At 50.3% G+C, this 7,500-nt stretch overlaps 1 non-coding gene across 1 annotated transcript; it reads right to left on the bottom strand.

Moving 5' to 3' along the window:
* Positions 1–545: 545 nt before the first annotated feature.
* LOC143176325 (5.8S ribosomal RNA) lies at positions 546–700 on the bottom strand. The gene has a single exon (XR_013000892.1). It is a non-coding gene; the product is annotated as a 5.8S ribosomal RNA (ribosomal RNA).
* Positions 701–7,500: the final 6,800 nt, after the last annotated feature.

Genomic DNA, 7,500 nt, shown 5'->3' with positions numbered 1-7,500 from the left:
AGTCGGTAATATACCGACATACGACGTGTCGTGCACATCCGTCTCACGCACGGTATACAAAATATGAATAAAACGTGTGTAGTCTCTCTCTCTCTCGACTTCTTAATATTTTCTTTCACCTCTGACGCATCATTTCAGGTGACGTCGGGAGCGCGGGAAAAAAAATTTTTCTAAACACACGAAACCGTTCATCTCACGAACAGCCGAAAAAGTTGTCGCTCAGATCCATATCGCAGTGGAGCGGTATCCGCGGGCGGTCGTAATTGAACGACGCACGACGCCGCGAACACTCACGCGAGTCCATACAAACGATTCCGATCGTTTTGCAACAACTAGAACGTACACTGTCCGTGAAATTCACAGAATTTTCGCGTGTCCGCGACAAACGCCGACGAGACACCCATCGTTCGCTCGTACGTAGCATCCTTCTCTTAACCCGACTCAGAAACGTTCTTTGCGCCCTTCGGTAAAAAAACGTTCGATCCGAAGAGGTGAACGACGGCGGGGATTTGACAGAGCTACGCAAGCAGTGTATGGTACGTAAACGACCCTCAGCCAGGCGTGGTCCAGGAATTGTATCCGTGGACCGCAATGTGCGTTCGAAATGTCGATGTTCATGTGTCCTGCAGTTCACACGTTGACGCGCAATTAGCTGCGTTCTTCATCGACCCACGAGCCAAGTGATCCACCGTTCAGGGTAATCGTATAAATTTTATATTTCACATATATAATTTTATTCTCATTTGTTCGACCTAATATCTCTCTTCTTTCAAAGAGAAGATAAAAGTTGATACCTGAATCTCCGACCAGCGCGCGAAGGAGATTCAGGCGTCGCCTTGGAGACGACACCGAAGCCTTTCGAGACGAAAAACGTTCAAGTAATATGTATATATTTCTCGACGTTCCGGGCGTATAGTGCATTCAAAAACCCGCGAAAGACGCAGAAGACTCGCACGCGTGGAAACGACGGGGATATATTTTGTATCCTACCCGATACTGAATCCATCGCGTGCAGTCGACCCTCGCGTTCTTCCGATCAGACGCATCTATTGTTGCGCGCATGTTTTCGCGTCGCATCGCGCGAAACGTTGCACGAATCGTACCGATCGATCGATTGAAAGCAAATAATGAAAAAAGACTTCACAGCTGGCTCTTTGCCGGTCATTCGTCCCATGTTATCTCTTGCCGCGAAATTGGCGCGCAAGAGTTGGGTGTCAGACGCGCGGCTTTAAAACGAGCTTCACGGCCGGTCCCTTCGTTACCGCTTTCGTTCTTTCTCTCGGAACGACCATGAACGAACACGACGAGCGACGCTACGGCATACACACGTCCACGGATTCGATTAAAAAAACAGACTTCACAGCTGGCTCTTTGCCGGTCATTCGTCCCATATTATCTCTTGCCGCGAAATTGGCGCGCAAGAGTTGGGTGTCAGACGCACGGCTTTAAAACGAGCTTCACGGCCGGTCCTCTCAATTCCGTGTACGGTACACGCAAGATGCGGGTTCCACTTCCAGACTACCCGGTCCCTTCTCTCTACGAGAATCGATAGTAGAAGAACGGCTCGAAAACGCGTCTCAGAGACTAGGGGAAAAGAAGCGGTATGCGAGCGAAACGAAAACGCATTATGGAAACGTCGCGAAACAATGTTCGACGGTTGCTCGGTTCCAATCGTGCGGCCGTTTCAATTTCTCGTGCGCTTCACCGTCCCTCCGTAACTCTGGCCGATCGCGTATACCGAAGAGCCGACACGCGCAAAAACCACAGGCATTGTATACTGTATATATATATGTTACAGTCACAGCCTTCGCGCGTTTTACTCTCCGACGCGGGGTTTCCACGACGAAAGAGAGACAGTTTCGTGGCGGGTGACTCGGCCGAATCGCTACGACGGGTATTTCTATTATAGAACGAATCATCGCCACCCTTTACCAGTGCCCGACGAAGGAATCACAAGGTCATCTGGAGTTTACAATGCCAGCGACGGTAATTCCAACGAAGACCCGATAAGTCAACTCATCGTTCTATTTCTCCCCGTACAGAAAAGCGAATCGACGCTAACGCACCTCGCGCAAGCACGAACGTTCTCTTCGCGTGGATCATCCCATCGTCGAAAGATGTAAAGACGCATTGGAGATCGTGGTCTCTGGCGGGCTCATTGCACGCCCCACTGCATATCTTTCCTCGAATCGAGAATGATTCGTCCACTAAGGCTGCGAAACTACGCGTCGAGGAAACTAGGGGAAAGAAGCGGGATGCGAGCGAAACGACAATACATTATGGAAACGTCGCGAAACAATGTTCGGCGGTTGCTCGTTTCCTCCTGCGGACGTTTCATTGCTCGGGCGCTTCACGTCCCTCCGTAACCTTCGCGCGATCGCGTGCCCCGGAGAGCCGGCAACCGGTGAACCACAGGCGTATAAACTATAGTCTTCTATAGCAAGCCTTCGGCGGTTACTCTCCGACGCGGGGATTCCACGACGAGAGAGAATTTCGTGGCGGGTGACATCGGTCGAAACGCTACGACGGGTATTTCTATTATAGAACGAATCATCGCCACCCTTTACCAGTGCCCGACGAAGGAATCACAAGGTCATCTGGAGTTTACAATGCCAGCGACGGTAATTCCAACGAAGACCCGATAAGTCAACTCATCGTTCTATTTCTCCCCGTACAGACAAGCGAATCAACGCTATCGCACCTCACGCATGCACGAACGTTCTCTTCGCGTGAATCGTCCCATCGTCGAAAGATATAGCCGCTTGGAGATCGTGGCCCATCAAGTTCTTCCGTAACTCCTGCGCGATCGCGTACCCCGGAGAGCAGGCAACCGGTGAACCACAGGCGTATAAACTATAGTCTTCTATAGCAAGCCTTCGCGTTTACTCTACGACGCGGGGATTCCACGACGAGAGAGATTTTCGTGGCGGGTGACACGGCCGAATCGCTACGACGGGTATTTCTATTATAGAACGAATCATCGCCACCCTTTACCAGTGCCCGACGAAGGAATCACAAGGTCATCTGGAGTTTACAATGCCAGCGACGGTAATTCCAACGAAGACCCGATAAGTCAACTCATCGTTCTATTTCTCCCCGTACAGAAAAGCGAATCGGCGCTATCGCACCTCACGCAAGCAGGAATGATCTCTTCGCGTGGATCGTCCCATCGTCGAAAGATGTAAGACGTACAGAAATCGTGGTCCATCACGATTATTCGTAACTCTCCGAGTCGCGTATCTGAGAGTAGGACAAACGGAGAACCACAGGCATAAATAATACTATATGTTTCTTATATAGTTAGCCTTCGCGTTTTACTCTCCGACATGGGGATTCCACGACGAGAGAGAGTTTCGTGGCGGGTGTCTCGGCCGAATCGCTACGACGGGTATTTCTATTATAGAACGAATCATCGCCACCCTTTACCAGTGCCCGACGAAGGAATCACAAGGTCATCTGGAGTTTACAATGCCAGCGACGGTAATTCCAACGAAGACCCGATAAGTCAACTCATCGTTCTATTTCTCCCCGTACAGAAAAGCGAATCGACGCTATCGCACCTCGCGCGAGCACGTAACTACTCTTCGCGTGGATCGTCCCATCGTCGAAAGATGTAAGACGCACGGAAATCGTGGCCCATCAACGTTTTTTTGTAACTCTGCCGATCGCGTATCACAGAGCCGAGACGCACATACCACAGGCGTATAATACCGTTTTCTTTCGTATGGTAAGCCTTCGCGTTTACTCTTCGGCGCGGGGTTTCCACGTCGAGAGAGACATTCGTGGCGGGTGACATCGGTCGAAACGCTACGACGGGTATTACTATTATAGAACGAATCATCGCCACCCTTTACCAGTGCCCGACGAAGGAATCACAAGGTCATCTGGAGTTTACAATGCCAGCGACGGTAATTCCAACGAAGACCCGATAAGTCAACTCAACGTTCTATTTCTCCCCGTACAGAAAAGCGAATCGACGCTGTTGCACCTCACGCAAGCACGAACGTTCTCTTCGCGTGGATCGTCCCATCGTCGAAAGATGTAAGACGCACGGAAATCGTGGCACATCACGTGTTTTCGGAACTCTGTCGACCGCGTATCTCAGAGACGACGCGCGCGAACCACTGGCATATACTATTATATATCGCGTTTTACCCTCCGACGCGGGGATTCCACGACGAGAGAGAGTTTCGTGAGCGGGTTGACTCGGAAGAAACGCTACGACGGGTATTTCTATTATAGAACGCATCATCGCCACCCTTTACCAGTGCCCGACGAAGGAATCACAAGGTCATCTGGAGTTTACAATGCCAGCGACGGTAATTCCAACGAAGACCCGATAAGTCAACTCAACGTTCTATTTCTCCCCGTACAGAAAAGCGAATCGACGCAATCGCACCATACGCGTGCACGTAAACAACTCTTCGCGTGGATCGTCCCATCGTCGAGAGACGTAAGTTTTCATAGTATGAATTCGCGTTTTACTCTCCGACGCGGGGATTCCACGACGAGAGAGAGTTTCGTGAGCGGGTTGACTCGGAAGAAACGCTACGACGGGTATTTCTATTATAGAACGCATCATCGCCACCCTTTACCAGTGCCCGACGAAGGAATCACAAGGTCATCTGGAGTTTACAATGCCAGCGACGGTAATTCCAACGAAGACCCGATAAGTCAACTCAACGTTCTATTTCTCCCCGTACAGAAAAGCGAATCGACGCAATCGCACCATACGCGTGCACGTAAACAACTCTTCGCGTGGATCGTCCCATCGTCGAGAGACGTAAGTTTTCATAGTATGAATTCGCGTTTTACTCTCCGACGCGGGGATTCCACGACGAGAGAGAGTTTCGTGAGCGGGTTGACTCGGAAGAAACGCTACGACGGGTATTTCTATTATAGAACGCATCATCGCCACCCTTTACCAGTGCCCGACGAAGGAATCACAAGGTCATCTGGAGTTTACAATGCCAGCGACGGTAATTCCAACGAAGACCCGATAAGTCAACTCAACGTTCTATTACTCCCCGTACAGAAAAGCGAATCGACGCAATCGCACCATACGCGTGCACGTAACAACTCTTCGCGTGGATCGTCCCATCGTCGAGAGACGTAAGTTTCATAGTAAGCCTTCGGCGTTTTACTCTCCGACGCGGGGATTCCACGACGAGAGAGAGAGTTTCGTGAGCGGGTTGACTCGGAAGAAACGCTACGACGGGTATTTCTATTATAGAACGCATCATCGCCACCCTTTACCAGTGCCCGACGAAGGAATCACAAGGTCATCTGGAGTTTACAATGCCAGCGACGGTAATTCCAACGAAGACCCGATAAGTCAACTCAACGTTCTATTTCTCCCCGTACAGAAAAGCGAATCGACGCAATCGCACCATACGCGTACACGTAAACAACTCTTCGCGTGGATCGTCCCATCGTCGAGAGACGTAAGTTTTCATAGTATGAATTCGCGTTTTACTCTCCGACGCGGGGATTCCACGACGAGAGAGAGTTTCGTGAGCGGGTTGACTCGGAAGAAACGCTACGACGGGTATTTCTATTATAGAACGCATCATCGCCACCCTTTACCAGTGCCCGACGAAGGAATCACAAGGTCATCTGGAGTTTACAATGCCAGCGACGGTAATTCCAACGAAGACCCGATAAGTCAACTCAACGTTCTATTTCTCCCCGTACAGAAAAGCGAATCGACGCAATCGCACCATACGCGTGCACGTAAACAACTCTTCGCGTGGATCGTCCCATCGTCGAGAGACGTAAGTTTTCATAGTATGAATTCGCGTTTTACTCTCCGACGCGGGGATTCCACGACGAGAGAGAGTTTCGTGAGCGGGTTGACTCGGAAGAAACGCTACGACGGGTATTTCTATTATAGAACGCATCATCGCCACCCTTTACCAGTGCCCGACGAAGGAATCACAAGGTCATCTGGAGTTTACAATGCCAGCGACGGTAATTCCAACGAAGACCCGATAAGTCAACTCAACGTTCTATTACTCCCCGTACAGAAAAGCGAATCGACGCAATCGCACCATACGCGTGCACGTAACAACTCTTCGCGTGGATCGTCCCATCGTCGAGAGACGTAAGTTTCCATACTATGAATTCGCGTTTTACTCTCCGACGCGGGGATTCCACGACGAGAGAGTGTTTCGTGAGCGGGTTGACTCGGAAGAAACGCTACGACGGGTATTTCTATTATAGAACGCATCATCGCCACCCTTTACCAGTGCCCGACGAAGGAATCACAAGGTCATCTGGAGTTTACAATGCCAGCGACGGTAATTCCAACGAAGACCCGATAAGTCAACTCAACGTTCTATTGCTCCCCGTACAGAAAAGCGAATCGACGCAATCGCACCATACGCGTGCACGTAACAACTCTTCGCGTGGATCGTCCCATCGTCGAGAGACGTAAGTTTCATAAGTAAGCCTTCGGCGTTTTATTCTCCGACGCGGGGATTCCACGACGAGAGAGTGTTTCGTGGCGGGTGACTAGGCCGAAACGCTACGACGGGTATTTCTATTATAGAACGAATCATCGCCACCCTTTACCAGTGCCCGACGAAGGAATCACAAGGTCATCTGGAGTTTACAATGCCAGCGACGGTAATTCCAACGAAGACCCGATAAGTCAGCTCATCGTTCTATTTCTCCCCGTACAGAAAGGCGAATCGACGCTATCGCACCTCGCGCGAGCACGTAACAACTCTTCGCGTGGATCGTCCCATCGTCGAGAGACGTAAGACGCACGGAAATCGTGGTTCATCGCGTCTTTTCCTACTCTCTTGAATCGCAATTTCGTATAGAGCCTACACACGCGAACCACCGGCATATACTATTTCTTCTCTCATAGTAAGCCTTCGCGCGTTTTACTCTCCGATGCGGGGATTCCACGACGAGAGAGTGTTTCGTGGCGGGTGTCTCGGCCGAATCGCTACGACGGGTATTTCTATTATAGAACGAATCATCGCCACCCTTTACCAGTGCCCGACGAAGGAATCACAAGGTCATCTGGAGTTTACAATGCCAGCGACGGTAATTCCAACGAAGACCCGATAAGTCAACTCATCGTTCTATTTCTCCCCGTACAGAAAAGCGAATCGACGCTATCGCACCTCGCGCGAGCACGAAACAACTCTTCGCGTGGATCGTCCCATCGTCGAAAGATGTAAGACGCACGGAAATCGTGGTTCGGCGGGCTCTATGCGCCTTGTTCAAAGTAAAAAAAAAAAATTTCGACGGACGGGAGAAGTGTATTTCTCCGCGCGTAAGCCGTTCGAAATTTCCGACGGACGGGAGATGAACTCTCCGCGCGTAAGCCGTCTAGTCATACAGCAGAGCAGGTATCGAGATACCTCTCTGTGCATGATCGTTCAAGTATTTTTCACGAGGAAGCGTTGTTGCACGTTTATCGCTCCTTCCTCCTCTGTATATATAATATTATTTCTCTTGTGTATCGAGTGTGTGCAGAAATTGAAC

Source organism: Nomia melanderi, unplaced genomic scaffold (genome assembly GCF_051020985.1).
Source record: "Nomia melanderi isolate GNS246 unplaced genomic scaffold, iyNomMela1 scaffold0493, whole genome shotgun sequence".
Classification (NCBI taxonomy): domain Eukaryota; kingdom Metazoa; phylum Arthropoda; class Insecta; order Hymenoptera; family Halictidae; genus Nomia; species Nomia melanderi.
The sequence above is the reverse complement of the archived record's forward strand: the minus strand, read 5'-3'. Positions and strand labels throughout refer to the sequence as shown.